This window comes from Ictidomys tridecemlineatus, unplaced genomic scaffold, assembly GCF_052094955.1.
Source record: "Ictidomys tridecemlineatus isolate mIctTri1 unplaced genomic scaffold, mIctTri1.hap1 Scaffold_54, whole genome shotgun sequence".
Lineage (NCBI taxonomy): Eukaryota > Metazoa > Chordata > Mammalia > Rodentia > Sciuridae > Ictidomys > Ictidomys tridecemlineatus.
In genome coordinates this window covers 285,911-303,860 of record NW_027523576.1, presented here as the reverse complement: position 1 = coordinate 303,860, position 17,950 = coordinate 285,911, and the positions used below count along the sequence as shown (strand labels likewise).

Genomic DNA, 17,950 nt, shown 5'->3' with positions numbered 1-17,950 from the left:
CCCAAGCCATGGAGGCCCTTAATGAATATGTATGAGTTGGGTCTGAATGGGCTTGTGTTGGACACACCTAGCACACCCTTCAGATTCTCTTAGTCACCCCTTCCTCCAAGACCCTCAGTGCTGGCTCTGCATCAGTGGCAGACCAATCTCCTGGGCCTGTGTGGTTCAGCTGTCTGAGGCCAATTAGCTCCATGCGCAGAGTTCCTGGCTCATCCTCACCTCTCGGGCCCATAGGGCCGGCATCTGCCTCTACCTGGATGGAGAAGGTCATCACCTCATGGGCCCAGGGGGCTGGCATCTGCCTCTACTGGGATGGAGAAGGGGCCAGGGGAGGCAACTGAGGGTGAGGGGAGTTCATCCCCAAAGAGTGGGCTTGGCCCAGTGGAGACCAGAAGGCTGGGGAAGCCAGGCTGATGCAGTCTTCTCTCTTCCCCACACAGAGAACTACTCTTTCTTGCTGCTCCACAGAGCCCCTCTGAAGACAAACACCTCTGCACAGTGACTGCCTCTGTGGCTCGCTGTGCTGTTTCCCATCCTGCTCCTTCCGTTCTCTGTTCCCTCCCTCTCACCACCTGGGATTGCACCTCCCATATTCCATATTTGTGCGGGACCCTTGCCTCGGGCTCATTTTCTAGGGATTCAGTGCCAAAACAGGTAATTCAAGGATGTGAAAGTCAAAGAACAGGAAGGAAAACGTTTTCTGAATTGAGACCACATAAGAGACAGGCCACGACTGTGAATAAGTCCATTCGTCGATTTCATTAAGCGGCTTCATTGACATGATCATGCCAGCTGTCCCCTTGGAACCTAAGTCACCAGAAAAACAGAGGTATCAGGCTCTAGTGCTTCGTGCCAGCTCGCCTAACTGTGCCCCGGCTCATCCCAGACTGATGCTCCAGCAAGGTCTGTGTCCAGCCACTTGGGGTCTAGGACTATAGCCTCTCATGGGCTCTCAAACTTCAGCCCAGGAAATAAGCAAGGGTGGAGGATAGAGCACCTCTCTTCTTTGCCTTGTGCTGTATTTTAATAATGAACGCAGCAGACATGGGCGCGTAGAGAAGCTTCACTGTCAAGCAGTGAGGAAAACACAGGTGAACAAGTCAGACAGGTAGTAGCCCTGCCCCCAGACACGCCTGTCTTCTCTCCGGTAAGCTGGTCCCCAAGAAAGATCTCATTCTAGTTTTGTCCATAGAAGAGTTCAAGGGGACACAGGCCCAGTGTGCTTGTGATGACCAGGTTCCACTTGCCATCCCACACAAAGATAAAGGTTGGCTCCCTTTGAAGGATCTTATTGAGAACTCTTCCAAGTAAATTATAATTTAAATCCACCAAGAGGTAGCCACTCGGACAAAACACACTCCTTAGACTCATATCCTGCAGTTTCCAAGAATCCTCAACATGGATTATGCAGCTTTATAACAACCGCACAAGCTACATATCTCTGTGCCAGCCTTGTGTTAAGTCAAACCATGTAAAATGGATAATTTCATAAGTTGGAAATAGTTAAATATCAGCAGTTTGGTATGTAATTTAATTTATTACACAGTCCATGTCTGAATTCTGGGGGAAAGACCAAATGAGTGAGCAAGGGCGCTTGGAGAAGACTTTCAGGATTCAGGATGCAGGGAGAGGATGAGGAATGGGCATTAAATCAAACTGTACCAACAACCTCTGCTTTTCCTAGTAGGAGCTCAGTGCCATTTCAAGGTCAGATTTTGTTCTGTGTTCTTCCAACAAAAGAATCTTATTCCACATGTAAAAGTAGGTGTTTAGCAAGTATTTGCTGGCTGATGAATGAATACAGAGGTCAACAAGAGGACTACCTGCACCCCAAAAGGAAGAAACATAGAGCAAAATCATGGCTTGTTTGTCTAAGCAACAAGGGAGCTGGAACATCTGTGATTTCCAATAGGAACTGATTTGTCAAGTGACCTTGGATGAGAATGTTAACTCTCTTTTTATTGCCATGAAAAAGGGAGATGATATGTATTCCATACAGTGCAGTGCTAAAGGAGGATAAAGGTAATTGATCACCGTGACTGTGAGGAAGGAAGACGGCATCATAAATACTAATTATAATAACCATTCCTGGCTTTTAAAAAAACTGCCTTTAAAGAAGAAGAAGAAGAAAGTAAAGTGAAATTCCTCCAGAAGGGAGCCTCCTGGGCAGCCTTGTGTGTTTGAATGAACCTGAAGGGGAAAAGGCTTTGTGGCAGTTTGCTGCAGCTGAGTAGGCAGAAAATCTTATATTTTAAAATTGTTCTTATGTTAATGGCAAAAAAAATTGTTCTCATGTGAATTAACTTCATGCTTCAATTGCCAAATTTTCAGAAACTTAGATTAATAAAGTCAGGATCAAACTTGCAAATAATTATGTATTTCTTCACTTTCTTTACATAAATGCTAAATATGAACACTTAAAATGCCAGGTCATGGATTAGCCCCCTGCAGTAACGCTGTTCTAGTCCATGATGACTGTCTCTCTGGCATCCCCCAGCCCCTAGATCCCCTGGTTGGATCCTGGAGGGGATATCTCAGCACCCTGAGGTTTCGGGTGCGCTGTTCCATGTCCTAAACCCTCTGCAGGTCATCAGCAAACAAACAGGAACACATGGCTTGATTTTTTTCGAGGTGGATTTATCAACCCTGAGTCCTTTCCCTCTTGGTTCATCTCCTCCCTGCTTCTCGCACGCATGTTTACAGTGTGGTTTGCAGTGCTTTGAACCCAAACAGAACACTCGGGGCAGGGCAAGCACTGGCTGCTTTAGCCCACAGCCAGCCACATAAGTGGTGGTAACTGACGCTCGAATGCAGGACATGGAGCATTCCTTCATATCACGGCCGTAATTGAATACACATGAACCACCCCTGCATGGGTGACCCTGGAGTGTGCCACACATCTGGAATTAGTGAGGTTCAATTAACATGTCACCATCACTAATAGCAGCTACTGGTGAGAACCACCAGTCGGCTGCCACAGCCCAGCAGCCTGGGAACAGAGTGTCAACAAGCAAGCCCCAGGCTGCTGCTCCCAGCCCTGCTGTCCCCACCAGCATGTAAAACCTGGAGTTTTTTTTTCCAGAAAAACTTATTTGCTTTTAATTACTCTAATTAATTTTACTTAATGGTTTGGCCATATCTCACTCAAAGAGTTATTTGGGAGCTAAAATTACCCCAGTAGCAAAATGAGAAAAGATGGCAGAGACTCAGCAAAATTTTTGTGACAACATATTAAATATAAAAAAAAAAGACAAGAAATGGAATATGGCCTGAAAGATGGGACGGAAGGCGAGGAAAGGCAGGATGTGTGCCATGAATTCCCCTTTTCCCTTCTTTCACTCACTCCCAGGGTGCTGTGCACTGAGAATGGCCCCAGACACTGCCAGGGTTGGTGCCAAGAGCTCACAGGCTCCGGTGAAAGAGCCTGGTGAGATGGCGGGGGACTTGGGGCCCAGTGGAAGACAGGGTGGCCACTGAGAGCAGGGAACAGCCTCAGTGGTGCCTGCCCTGGCCTGGAGTCTCGGATGGCTTCCTGGAGGAAGTGGCATCTAAACTCAAGGAGGGGCCTGGGGCTATAGCTCAGTTGGTAGAGTGCTTGCCTTGCCTGCACAAGGCCCTGGGATCAATCCCAGCATCACACACACACACACACACACACACACACACACCTCAAGGAGGAACAGGAAGCAGAAGGAAAAGGGCCAAGGCGAGAGATCTGAGAGAAAGCGAAGGAACTTCAGGGGTGGGGAAGGTGGGGGAGGTAGGGAGGAGCTTTATGCCAGTGTCTTCCAGAAGTGATGGTCTTCCCTTCCTTTAAGCAAGTGTGCACACACAAAGAATATTCAGATTCAAAAAACCACAAGGTGTGATTTTGGCATATTCTGGGGAAAAAGAGAATTGATATTTTATAGTTTATACTTCCATTTGTATTTGATAAATCCCATTTAATTGAAACCTCGTAGCACTGTTTGAGTGGCAATAAGAGGACACTGTCCTCCCTGACCACGCCCCCAGCTTTGCTCTGCCTGGCCCCGCCCACACCCTGGTTGCTTCCTGCAGACTGGGATCTTCAGGCCAGGGTAGTTCTCTGGCTTCCTCTGAAAGGAAGGAAGGTGACTTAGGCACAGGTTGCTTTAGCACTTTGGTTGGCCTCCAGGGGAAACAGGGGCCCTCGGGACCTGCTCTGGGCCCTCTGGACACACTCCAGGCCTTTAAACCTCCTGAGGAAGAGATACCTCTGGAGAGGGGAATCAACCTAGGTGGCCCTGGGGGGCACTTCATTTTAGTGGTTGGAGCAGACAGGCGTTAACTTCTCCTTAATTCCCACACAAATGACAGTAAAGCCAGAAAAAGCACAAAAAGACCAGGAGAAGAAGCACAGAGACAGGAAAAAAATAATAACAACAGTTTGAAAGGGAAAAGAGGAATGGACTGATGATATTTAACTCAGCAGGAGGAAAAGAGAGGGCCCCTCCCGCTGGAGTGAGGGGGAGAAGGTTCAGTCATTGCTGCAGAACCTCAGAGAGGCTCAGGAATTGGGGTACTAGATATTTCTGACTGCGAAGGTACACTGCCAGCTGCAAACCGGGAGGTGGCCAGCGATCTGGGAGTGTTGTAACCTCCAGCCCCCTCCGCAGAGCACATCTGTGGTTTGCATTGCCTACTCTCTGAATGTCCACCCTTGAGCACTTCTCCCTCATACTAGAAGTTTCCTCTCTGACCAGTGGAAGCAGAGACTCAGCACTGGACCCAGATGAGGGTGGGGGACATGTAGAGCCCACTCACCTAACAGGAGCTAAATCCTGCCCTGTCAAACGACACTGCAAAGGCCTTTGCATTTTGGAGTGGGAGATCATTCCTAGAATTGCAGAATTTTACTAGTTTCCAGGTTGGAATTCATAGTTTGGCTTCTTTTAAAACTGGTGAGCCAGCTGCTATTCTCACACCCATCTCCATTTTTTTTTCACTGACTGAAAGGGAGAATCCTGTGGAGGGGCTTGCAGAAGGGAGGAACATAACAGGGGGGGACCCAGCAAGGAGGGAGTACCCCATAGGCAGCTACAACCCCCCAGTCTCCTGGGCTGGTGCAGAGATTGTGAGACTGAGAATGGGCAGCGTGTCTTCAAGGTCTTGCTCTGTCCTTAAGGTATTTGCTGTCCCTCCCTGCGGAGGGCTACACTTCCTTACCCTGTTGGCAGTGAACTTGCCACATGGCTTCCTTGACCAATGAACCATGAGTGGAAGTGATGCATGGTGCTTCTGAGGAGTAGCAATTACACAAGGCTTAGCTCTGTTAGGCCACCGCTGTTGGCTCCTTCTTCCTCCTCCACTATGAAACCAGCTTGCCCTGATTTTTATGGCTTGAATCTGGAATGTTCCCCCAAAGTCTCATGTGTTGAAGATTTGGTCCCCAAAGCAGCAATGTTCAGGGCTTTTATGAAATGATTGGGTCATCAGAGTCTGACCCCATCAGTGGATTAATCCATTTAATAGATTAATAGTCTGAATGGAGTATTGGGAGGTAGTAGAAACTGTAGGCAGGTGGGACTCCCCTGAAGGAAGCAGGTCTCGGGGCCATGCCCTTGGAGACTATATCTTGTCCCTGGACCCTTTCTACTGTCTTTCTCTCCTTCCTGGATGCCATGAATTGACAAGATTTCTTCTACCACCTCCTTCCACCATGATGTTCTGCCTCATCTCAGGTCCAAAGCAATGGAGCTGGTCAACCATGGACTGAAACCTCTGAAACTAGGAGCCAAAATAAATCATTTCTCTCTTAAATTGTTTATGTTAGGTATTTTGATACTGATGGACACTGGGTCCTGGATCTTTTGTGTGTGTCCAGGGGTGAGGAGAACTAAACCTCTGTTGAGTTGTGTATCTGTGATTTTTGGGGCTGTTTGTCACTGCAGCATACCAGTAGCAAAAACTCTGAAAGAGCTCTGGTGACAGTGCTGTCAGGATAGGCAGGAGAGGCATTCTCTGTCTCCTGCAGGGATGATCACCTTTCTTGGCTCCCCAAAGACAGCTGTGTGGGCCTGATGATGGCACTCTTGGCCCAAGCAGGACCACCTTCCCGGAGGGTGCCAGCAGTGATAGCATAAAGAAGTACCTCCTTCTCATGGACTGTGGGCTATTGATGTGTACAAGGAGGCCAGAATGGGAGGACAGGAGGAGAGCATCTCCCTTGGGGAATCCTAACCATGTACCAGAACTTTGCAAGGCCCGGAAGCTCCTGTGTAGGAATGTGGGAGCAATGAATGACCCTGAAAGAATCTGGACACTAACGATGCCAATTATGAGTTTCCCTTTCTCTATTCTTTTTTTTTAACTTTATTTGTTTATTTTTGTGTGTGATGCTGAGGCTTAAACCCAGCGCCTCCCGTGTGCAAGGCAAGTGCTCTACCACTGAGCCACAACCCAGCCCCTCCTCTCTCAACTCTGAATGTACTTCTACATTGGGCTTTTTGATGCTTACCACAGCAGGGGACGTGGGAGGACACTGAGAAACATGGACAATGACCTCAGAATGTCTGTCCCAAGCCCCAGGAGCCAGAGGGTTGATAAACATGTACTCGTTGAGTGCCAGTGTGATGCTCCAAATTGTATGAGTGTTGTGAAAGATACAAGATACATAAAATAAGGTGCTGCCCTCAGAGTGCAATCATAAGAGGGCTCTAGGGGACAACGTGCAGATCCAGGGAAGGAACATGTTACGAAAGGCAGAGGGTTTGAAAAGACCAGACTTCTGCCCTGCACAGGCTCACACCAGCGATCCAGGTGTCCCTGGGGCTGACACAGGTGCCAGGTCTGACCTCCTCCTGGTGGAGAGGTGGGGCTGCAAAGAGTTTACCCCTTTTGCAAAGTCACGGCAAATTACAGATGTCAGAGACTGGGGCTGGGGGTGGGGCTGAATGGCAGAGCGCTTGCCTAGCATATAAGAGGCACTGGGTTTAATCCTCAGCACAACATAAAGAGAAACAAATAAAATAAAGTCATTGTGTCCATCTACAACTACAAAAAAAAATTAAAATTAAGAAGAAAAGATGGCAGAGCCTATGTCAGATTTCCAGGAACCAACACTTTTTTCTCCATAAGAGCAAACAGAATAGCTGAAATTAATAGGATGGAGAATGTCAAATATAAGTGCCACCCAGGGACCAAGTTTTGAACACACAGGACTTTTGGGGACACTCAAGAGGAAACTGAAAAGGTGTCCGATATAATTAATCCTGGACTGAGGAGGAGAGAGTGGCTCATTACATATTCACTGCTGGCCGTCTTGGGACAGAACTGTAACCCACTGGCCCCTGGGACAGCAGCTGCTGTGACGCTTCTTTGACGTGGCAGTGGATTCTGTACTCACCCTTCCCTGCGCTCTCTCTGGGCCACTGTGAAGCCAGGTGTCCAGTGTGCGGGTGTCCCCAGGGCCTCTCCTGGGCCTCTCCAGGTTTCTGGCCTGCTTGATCCTCTGGCACTCAGGAGCCTTCAGAAGGACTGACTTCCACAGGGTCAGAAATACACTCGTGCAGTGAGTTCAGATCCCCCGACATTTGGTTTGGGGAAGGGACAGACCATCTGCTTTTATCTATGACTTACATGGGTGCTCCAGGCCATTTCTGGGGTGGAGGGAGTATTAACCTTGCCAAGTGGAGGTAAAGTCCAGCTATTTCCCATTTAAAACCTTTAAAAGTAACTGTTCATTCCAGAACCTCCCCTCCCTGTCTTCCCACTTGGGCTGCCCTCTTTCTTTGTGTTGATGATGTTCCCTGCCAAAGTCCCACCCCTGTTTTGGCTGGATCTGGCTTCTAGTTGATCCCACAGCCCAGGCCCACAGAGCCCACTCAGGGCTGGGGCCCACTTCTGCTCTTGCCCTCCCTGGGTCCTGGGGCTTCTGTGTTTCATCTAGGTAAGGAGGCCATCCCCTCATGCCTGGCTTCGTGGACCAGACGTGAGACCCCACGAGGGGCCCTGCAACTTGACTGTGCACACATGGGTTACATATACATGACCCAGATCCATCCTTCATCCAAGGAAATTCAATTTTAAATCTGCTTCAGGTCTCTTCTAGCCAAGAAGTCTTTTCTTCTGCTTGTCAAATCAAAGAAGTGTCTCTGGAGCCTATTTTGTCTGTCAAAGAACCTTCTTTCTCTTTCCTCTTTCCAATTCTCTCTGTGAAGTATAACTGAAGGAGAATTCTCTTTGCAGTATCTAATCAAATGCAGAAACATAAGAGATATCTCAAACCCACAAGACAGCAAGTTTGTTCCTGCAAGCTAAGTAACATGGAGAGACTAGAGTGGGCCCTTCGTATCTGTGGGTTCTACATCCTGAGATTCAACCAACTGCAGAATACAACATTTAGGGGGAGAAATTGCATCTCTACCAAATATGTGCAAAGATTTGTTTCTTTATTCCCTACAGAATATAGTATAATGACTAATTATAGTATAATGACTAATGGAAATAGTCATTATACTATAATTACATTATACTATATTTACATTGTAGTAGGTTTATAAGCAAAATAGGGATGATTTAATTATGTAGAACAACGTGTACAGGTTATATGAAAATACCATGCCACTTTTTTTTGTACATGGATTGAACTCAGGGGCACTGGACCACTGAGCCACATCATAGCCCTATTTTGTATTTTATTTAGAGACAGGGTCTCACTGAGTTGCTTAGTGCCTTGCTAAATTGCTGAGGCTGGCTTTGAACTCAAGTTCCTCCTGCCTCTGCCTCCTGATCTTCTGGGATTACAGGTGTACCATGCCATTTTATGTCAGGGACTTGCACATTGAGGCTTTTAGTGTCCAAGGGGATCCTGGGCCAATCCCCCAAGGATACCGAGGACAGCTGTCGTGTAAATGAAGAGACAGACAGGAAGCAGATGAGCTAAACAGCCATGCATGATAAGCAGAGGGACTGGAGGAAGAACTAAATGAATGGGGAATGACCAACAGCAGAATTACGGCCGACAAGTTTTGGCAGTGGGGACTCTGGCAGGGTGTGTGCTTGGGGCAAATGAGCCTTCAGTCCCCCATCTCTGAGAGTATACCAGGTGGGAGGAAGAGGGCCCTAGCCACCAGCTCAGAGCCTCGGTGACACCTGGGTGAGTTTCTGTGGCCCTGACGTCCTCACCCACCTGCTTCCCAGCTGGACTGGCCCCAGGGAGGACCCTGTCCTCCCACCACCACAGCCTCCTGTGGCTCTGAAGGTGCAGCTGCAGCAGCCTGGCACCCAGGCTGATGCTGGAAGTGGGAAGGCAAGCCCACCCAGGAGAGACGGGGAGGAGGCAGCAGTGAGTGGCTGGCCCACCTCCCCACCCACAGCTGGCTCCAAGCAGCAGCGGTTCATGTGGCTTTTCCCGAGGTGTCTCCTGTGGCCATACAGCCCTGGCATCCTGAGAAGACGTGGTCATGGGAAAAAGTCTCCCCTGTATTCACTGACCTTCCCTTGTTCACACCCCCCACTCTGACTTCCCTGGGATACACCACCAAAATCAATGTCAACACACATGCTTTCCTGCAGGCCATTTCTTAGGGCACTGCTGGCCTGGCCCCTTCAGGGCATGCCTCGGCAGAGCCATGAGGGCCGAATACTGTCGGTTATGACCTCAGTGATTTTCTGGGACTGGTGCTAGAGAGTCACCTGGGTATCTGTGGTAGTCTCTGCCAAGCTACCACATGCTGGGTGGCTTAGAACAACATAAATTCTCTCTCTCTCAGTGCCGAGGCCAGATGTCTGGCGTCCAGCTGCATTCCCAGGAAGGCTCTGGGGAGGTGCCTGCCTCTCTTCTTCTAGCTCCTGGCAGCTTCTGGCAGCTCCTGGCGTCCCTTGGATTGTGGCCACATCACTCCAGTCTCTGCCTCCGAATTCACCTTATCTGAGCCTCTGCCTCATTCCTTATCAAGACACATATGGTGGCACTTAAGGGGCACTCAGAGAGTCCAGAATCTCCTCACCTCAAGATCTCACTTAATCACCTCGACAACTTCTGTTTTCCAAATAAGTCTGCCTCCTCAGTCTCCAGGGATCAGGGTGGGTCATATTTTTGAGAAGCCTTTTTTCCACCTACTAGACTCTCCCTGCTCTCCTGGCTGAAGTGTACTGCAAGGAAGGAGGAAAAAAAATCCAGTGAAACTCTGACTTCACCACCCAACAATTCTGTGGAGGGAGAAGCTTTAGCAGGGAGAAGCCTAATGTTTCCACTCCTGATGACTTCTGGGACCCAGGAGGGACCTGACAGTCAATCTTCATGTCAACATGTGCTATTTCTTCCCTGAGAGAAACAGAATGGAACAGTCCAGTGTTGCTGGGTGGAATACTGGGCTCGTGCAAGACCAGAACGGGCTGTGAGCTCCAGGCACCTGGAGCTGTGACTCGCACACCCAGCCTCTCCTGCCTCCCCTGGCTCATCTCGGCTCCTTTGGGTCCAGCAGTCCCAGCCTTGCCAGAGCTGGGGAGAAACTGACAGAGCTCCATTTGCAATCCACCTGTGGCAGGCTCATAAATCACATCACAGAAAACTAGCTCCTCACGGCAGCGGGCGGAGGAAAGCTCTGCTCAGAGACTGAAACACATGTGAGTGGGTAGTAGGTTGTTTGCTTTTTCAGCAGGGGGTCATGTGTAAGAGGGTTTTGCACCATGTTCTCTCAACTTTTAATGTTAATAAAACCAAGAATAATCATAGGCTTGTCCCCAGGTGTACAAGTCTATGACTATGAAGTGTGACTTCAGGGGAGAAGGGACGGTCGTAATCCCCCATACTCCTCCCCTGTTGACCCTGAAAAGCCAACTAAGTTAAAACCTCAAATTCTACAAATCCTCCCTTTGAATTTGCCCATGGTCGAAATGTTAATATTGCTGGATAGAGTCGCACTGTAAGCATGGCTCTGTTTGTACTCTTCTCCCAGTTATTTCCAAGAATGAGGTGAGTGTGACCTGAGACACTGCTGCAGATGGGACAAGGAGATGCTGCTGAGGGTGGAGAGGAATAACAAGCCACAGTCGAGTCTCATACCTGGAGAGGGTCTATATGATTCTAACTTCACAGGAAAACCAACGTGTTATAAGTGAAACCCATAAGCATGTGCATCCGTGTGAAGGTAAGTTCCCCAAAGAACTGTGGGTGATAGCTTCTACTTCCCCATCATGAGAAACCAGCAGCTGGAGAACTGGCTAGCTCCAAAACAACACTATCTCAAACAGGACTATCTCTGCAGCTGAAGAGGGCTCTGGGGATGCCGTGAAATAGACACAGATGGACAGAGGAAAGCTGAGCCTCAAAGGGCAGGGGTGGCCAGGGGAGGAAGGGAGTCACCAGTAACTCCAGAAGTAGAGCAGGAATCACCCAAGATGGCAGAGGCTGGATGAGAAAGAAGAGGCTGAGGGGCAGGGAGACGGGGTGTGAGTCACTGAGAGCAGGGAGAGTTGTCCTGAGACCTGGTCCCTTGCGAACCTGAATCTGAGACTCTTACTTGGGGGATTCTGAGGTGATCTTTCATAGAGGAGAGGGAGTTCCTCTAGCTACTGGCGAAAACAGAGGTAGAGTCTCTTTGGAATCATAGTTTGTCTAAGTTGGTCCTGCCAGAATCCTACAAATAAAACATACTGTACTGATAACTTCACAAAGAAAAATTGACAAATAAATGGAAAGGCAAGTCATTGCTAATTAGAGCTAAGAGAAACAAGAGTCAACAGCCTTAGATCCCCAAGGATTACAGGTGTTTCTATATTTGCTACAACATGCAGAAGAGGTAAGTACAAAATGCTTAGAGAGAATACACTCATAAAGACGGGTAGGCAACAAGAAACTGTCAGGCATGAATAGATTGAATCAGGAGGGAAAAAATGGAACTTCTAAAACTTATTACTTTAAATATCAAATTTTTAAAAAGCTCAATGGATCAGATAAACAGTAGATTGCAATCAAAGAGAGAATTAATGAACTGGATGATAAATCTGAAGAAGTTATCCAGAATGCAGCAGAGAAATAAAGAGATGAAAATGTGACAAAGTACAAAGGATACAAAAACTAGAATGAGAAGGTCTAGTAGAGAGGTTGGCCTAATGTCCCTGGGTTATTCCTACTTGGCCACTTGATTCTTTAAATAGTTTTATTAGAATACAACCACACTTGTTTGTTTATATATTGCCTCTGGCTTCTTTCACACTATAACTGAGTTGATTTGAATCCGTAGAGACTGTGTATACTTCAAATTCAATAAAATATTTACTCTCTGGCCTTTTACAGAAAAAGTTTAGTCCTGCCTTGATATATGTCTGGGAACCCAACAGGGATGAATGGAGAAGGGAAAAAAATAGAGGCAATATTTTTAAAGAGAATGACTGAGTTTTCTAGAACTAATTGAAAACACAAAGCCAATGATCCAGATAGGACAACATATTCCCAGCAGGATAAACACAGGGTTATGTCTGCTTTAGTGCATTGAATTGTATTTCTCTAACCCACACCCAGTACCTGTGAATGTGAACTTACATGGAAATCGGGTCTTTGTAGATGTAATTAAGCTAAGGTTTTTGTTTTACTTTGTTTTGTTGTTTTTGAGGGCCTTTTTGTTTTGCTGTGTGTGTTTGTTTTGTGGTGCTGGGGACTGAACTCAGGGGCATGCACATTAAGCACTGAGCTGCATCCTCAGCCCTCAAGTTAAGGATTTTGAGATGAGATCCTCCTGGAATTAGGTGGGTCCTAAATTCAATGACTGGTGTCTTTCTAAGGAAAAAATTAAAAAGTGTGGGTGGAAGGAGATAAAGAGGGAGTGGGAAGGAGGCCAGTGATACAGAGATTTTGTCTCTTGTCTAGAGACAAGAGCTATCCAAGCCAGCAGAGTCCTGGAGTCACCAAAGTTGTAAGAGGCAAGGAGGGATTCTCCCCTAGAGTCTTTGGAGGGGATAACTTCATTTGAACTGTGAGAGAATAAACTTCTGTGTTTTAAGCCACTCCATTTGGGGTGATTTGTTATGGCAGTGATGAGGAACTCAGATTGTGTTGTTTAGTGTGGTAGAGTGAAAACGATTCCAAGGTCTTCTTTGTTCCCACATCAGAGATACCAAGTTCCTCAGCTCTTGAATCTGGCCAGGCCTGCGAGTGTTTAACCACAGAATGTTCAGAAGTGACGCTCCCCCAGCTCCAGGCCTAGGAAGCCCCAGCAGCTTCTGCTTTCACACTTCTGGGAACTCTGAGCTGCCACAAGTTCAGTGACCCTGCTGAAGAGTACATATGGAGGAGCCCCAGGGGAAGAAGAGACTGTGGGTCGTGAGGAGAGAAAGGGCAGCCATCAGCTTCCAAACCTTCTGGACACCCCTGGTACCCAATGCTGTAGAGCTTCTCTTTGGTTCTGTTTCACTTCTGCCTCATTCCAGAGCCTGGCTCTCAGGACTAGATCCCCTAGTGCCTTCTGGACCCCAGGGCACTTCTTTAGAGGCAGCTCAGCCTCCACCAGGGGTCCTGTCATATGTGGGTGAGCCTCTTGGTAGTTCCAGCCCCAAGATCACTGCAGCTTTAGGTAGCTCACAGAGTCACCGGGCGTTGGCAAGCCTGAGAAAGAAGAGGCCTTACAGTTATAGGTACCATGGGCTTAACAGGTGGAGACGATTGTTCTTGCTCCTGCTTTCAGGAGATGAGCTGATAATAATGCTCAGGCAAGTGCAGGTAGAGCTTCCAGACAGGAGCCAAGTCTCAGTCTCACTGCAACAGGACTTATTTTGTTAACATGCACAGGAACGTTTTATTGCAATCATCATTATCATTAATATCTTTTTTACACCAAAATAAACAAAAACTGAACAAATAAAACAAAATGTTCAATTAATCTTGTATCAAAACAAACTCCTGGTTAAATATGTGCCTTGGGGCCAGAAACTTAACCACTAGGTGGAACTCTAGAGGCAAAGTGGGATGGAAACCATGCATATTCCAATCAGAAAGAAAAAGTAAAGGAAAGAAGAGACAGAGGAAGGGAAGGGGCTCGGAAAGGGGAATGAGTTCACTGTCCTGAGACAAATGAGAGTTACCAAAATAAAGGAAAGCTTTTGCACTTTCCGAGAGCTAACTAACTGCCTAACAAAACCTGCACCCCAGGCGTTGGCAATGCTGCTGCCCGGAGATTTGCCGGATCCTTTGTGAATATGACAGTCATATTGGCTGTTTCTCAACCAAACACAGTTTAACTGTAAACTCACCAGCCTTGGTAATTTTGTGGACTTATTTTTCATTTAAATACCTACTTTTTCAATTAAATACCCAATTTTCTTCTTCTTCTTCTTCTTCTTCTTCTTCTTCTTCTTCTTCTTCTTCTTCTTCTTCTTCTTCTTCTTCTTCTTCTTCTTCTTCTTCTTCTTCTTTTTCTCCTCCTCCTCCTCCTCCTCCTCCTCCTCCTCCTCCTCCTCCTCCTCCTCCTCCTTCTCCTCCTCCTCCTCCTTCTCCTTCTCCTATTCCTTCTTTTTTTTCCCCAGGATTAAACTCAGGGACACACTACCACTGAGCCACATCCCCAGCTCTCTTTTGTATTTTTTAGAGACAGGGTCTCACTGAGTTGCTTAGTGCCTCACCATTGCTGAGGCCAGCTTTGAACTCTCAATCCTCCTGCCTCAGTCTCCTGAGCCACTGGGATTACAGGCGTGGGCCACTGCACCCAGTTTATTTTATTATTATTATTATTTAATGTAGTGTTGGAGATTGAACCCAGAGCCTCACACATACTAGGCAAGTGCTCTATCACTAAGCCACATCCCAGCGTCTGTTGTAATTTTTAAAATATTTTTTAGTTATACACAGATACAATATCTTTATTTTGTTTATTTTTATGTGGTGCTGAGGCTCTGTCACTGAGCCACAACCCCAGCCCCTCTGTTGAACTTTTATTTCATGATTTACTCCTTCTGAATCTGAAATTTTTGCAGAGGGGTGTGTGTGTGTGTGTGTGTGTGTGTGTGTATGTGTGTGGTTTCATTTTGCAGTACTGGGGATTGAACCCAGGGCTTCAAGCCTGCTGGGCAAGTACTCTACAAATAAACTACCTCCCCAGACCTTTGCAGATCATTTTAAAGCAATCTTTTTATTTTCCTTTTTTCCCCTATATGATTTTGCCTCCAATTCTTTCATTTCCAGAGGCCCTGAACTCAGGGAGAGAACCACAATGAGAGCCAGGAGTAAGACCCTGTGTGCAAGAGAGAAGCAGCTGAACATTCACTGCTGAATAGCCCCACTCAGCTCCCAGCCCTGGAAGTAAGATGTCTTTTCTCCAATCAAGAAACTGGGGGAACTAGAGAAACTAAAAGCCCCCAGTAAGAAGACTTACAGAGAATAAGAGCTGAGGCCCCAATAAGGAAATCCCAACCACTTTCCAGTGGCCCTGCAGAGAAGCTGAGCCACAGTAGGTCCCACCAAACACCATGAGCTTCTGGCCAGCTCCTTCCCATCTGTGCCCAAGATCTCCCCTTTTCCATTTGTTTGTTCTGGTTTCTGTTTGTTCTGTTAACCCTTATTTAGATACCACCCTCCAACGTCTTGTGATGGACATTTTTTCTGGCATTCTAATGTGAGGTGGTCTCTAATGTGAGGTAGGAAATAAAAAACAGGAAAGAAAGGCGAATGTCAGCAGAAGAAATCTTCAACAACGACAACAAGAATCCCCAGGAGAATACCCGTGCAGAAACGACGATGGAACGTGGAGGCAAAGACAGCCCAACGAGCAAGGCACATTCCTGGAATACAAAGATGCATGAGCTGGAATGAACACTTTGATAGTCTGGTTTGAAAACAGTTGGAAAATCACCCCCCGGGAAATAGGAGACAATGATGGAGAAAAACGAGAGGAGAGAGATGAGAAAATCAGTCAACACAGAAGCCAATATCCAACAAAAGGGGTTCTCGGAGACCATGTGGAGAGGAAGGAGCTACCAAAGAAAGAAGACCCACAAATGTCACCACCGAGAGGCACGATCCCCCAGAATGAACAGGCAGGGAGCACCCGGCACAGTGAACAGGGGGAAAGGGCACCCACACACAGTTAAAAAAATCAAAATATTTCAAAGAAGAAAAAAATAGTTCAGATTTTTAAGATTTAGAGTGATATCAACTGGGTAGGACCATTGGGTGCTGGAGTTATAATGCAATGGCTGCAATTCTGGCTCCCTCAGAATTCTATAGCTAATCTGGCAGTTCAGGAATAAGGGGGACAGATAGGCCAAATCTCAAACTCCAGTCCTCACAGGCGTCCTTCCTCAGGAAGTTCATTGGAGATGGGCTTCACCAAATGAGAAGTGGACCAGGTAAGACAACGGGAGAGAAAGAGAGAGAGAGAGAGAATGAACACATAAACACACAAGCTGGGTTTAGGAAAGGCATTTTATATCATCTCAAAGCCCCACAGAAATACTTACTAAAGGGAATTGGAGTAAATTGTCATAGGAAGTCTGAGAGATCCCACCTTCATCAAGGGATGAAATTCAACATCAACAGGGATGGGGCAAATGGAAGCCCTGTGCCATTTGATAGGATGCAATGAGCGCGAGGTGTCCCCTGGAACTAATCCCAAGGGACATCAGACAGGAGGGCTGAGGAGCCACTTCAGAATAAAGAAACTAACAAGACCGGACAACTAAATGCCGTGCACGTTCCTGGGTTGGATCCTGGGTTAGGTTACAAAGAACATTAGAGGGAAAATGAATGGAATTTGAATACAAACTCTTGATTAGATAGTAGTGTTTCAATAGCAGATTTCCTAATTTTAATAATTTCATAGAGGTTATGTAAGGAGTATTCTTGTTCTTACTGAAGTATTTGGGGCTCAAGGGGCATGATGTCTCCAACTTATTTTCAAATGAATGAGAGAGAGAAAGTAATCAAATGGGAGGAAATGTAAACGCTTTGTGAATCTAGGTGAACGGGTGTGGCTCCTCGTACTATTCTCGCCACACTTCTGCAAGCTGGAAATTATAGGAAAAGCTGCAAAATGTTTCTTCTATTCCATTAAGAGTTCACGTCCTCACAGTTTGCCCTTGATGGTTTTACTAAAAGCATAAATGAACTAGCTGGGCACAGTGGCACACTGCTATAATCCCAGTGGCTTGAGACTAAGACAGGAAGTTTGCAAGTTCAAAGCCAGCCTCAGCAACTTAGTGAGGCTCTAAGCAACTAACCTAACCCTAACCCTAAGCCTAACCCTAACTAATGAAATATAAGAAAGGCTGGGGATGTGGCTCAGTGGTTAAGTGCCTGTGAGTTCAATCTTTGGTACCAAAATAATAATAATAATAATAATAATAATAATAATAATAATAATAATAATAATAGAACTAACAGAGCTTAAGTAAGAGCAGCTATGCAGAGATAGGTTGGACATGAATTAATTTCCCTTTGTCTCACTTTCCTCAGCTATGAAATGGACTAAAAATAGTATTTACAACCCAGATTTTGAGGCCCACATAAGAAAAATGCAGTGTTCACACTTTCTTATTCAAAAGCTCACTTGTCCTGTTTCACTATCTCAGAAGTATCCACGCTCCAGTGGCCATTTATACAGAGAAGAAAGGCAAGCTGAGAGGCACATCCCTCTTTCTAAACACAAGAATAATCTAAGAGGCACACCCCTCAACAACTGGGTGTCCAAAACCAACACACCTGAGACAGTCGCCACAGGTCTGGAGACACAAGCCTGGAATCAAGGACATGCCGTGTATGACTCCTGTCCCCATCCATGAAGAAACAGCAGAGCGAACCTTACCCTAAGAATAAGCGTGAAAGCTGGGAAAATACCAACAATGGCCTCCTTGTGAGTTGAATAGTGTCCCCAGAGACTCCTTTCTTCCCAGAGCCTCAGAAAGTGATCTAATTTGTGTATTTAATAAATAAACAATTTGAGATGATATCATCCTAAATTCTGAGTGTTCTCTAAATACACCGGTTGGTTGTCACATC

The 17,950-nt window shown here is 46.6% G+C and overlaps 2 long non-coding RNA genes across 2 annotated transcripts in view; one reads left to right on the top strand and one right to left on the bottom strand.

Moving 5' to 3' along the window:
* LOC144373992 (uncharacterized) overlaps positions 1–17,950 on the bottom strand; it is a 58,513-nt gene that overhangs the window by 24,510 nt on the left and 16,053 nt on the right. The window lies entirely within an intron of this gene.
* On the top strand, positions 6,259–17,910 carry LOC144373976 (uncharacterized). The gene is made up of 2 exons (XR_013433519.1): positions 6,259–11,114; positions 15,140–17,910. It is a non-coding gene; the product is annotated as an uncharacterized LOC144373976 (long non-coding RNA).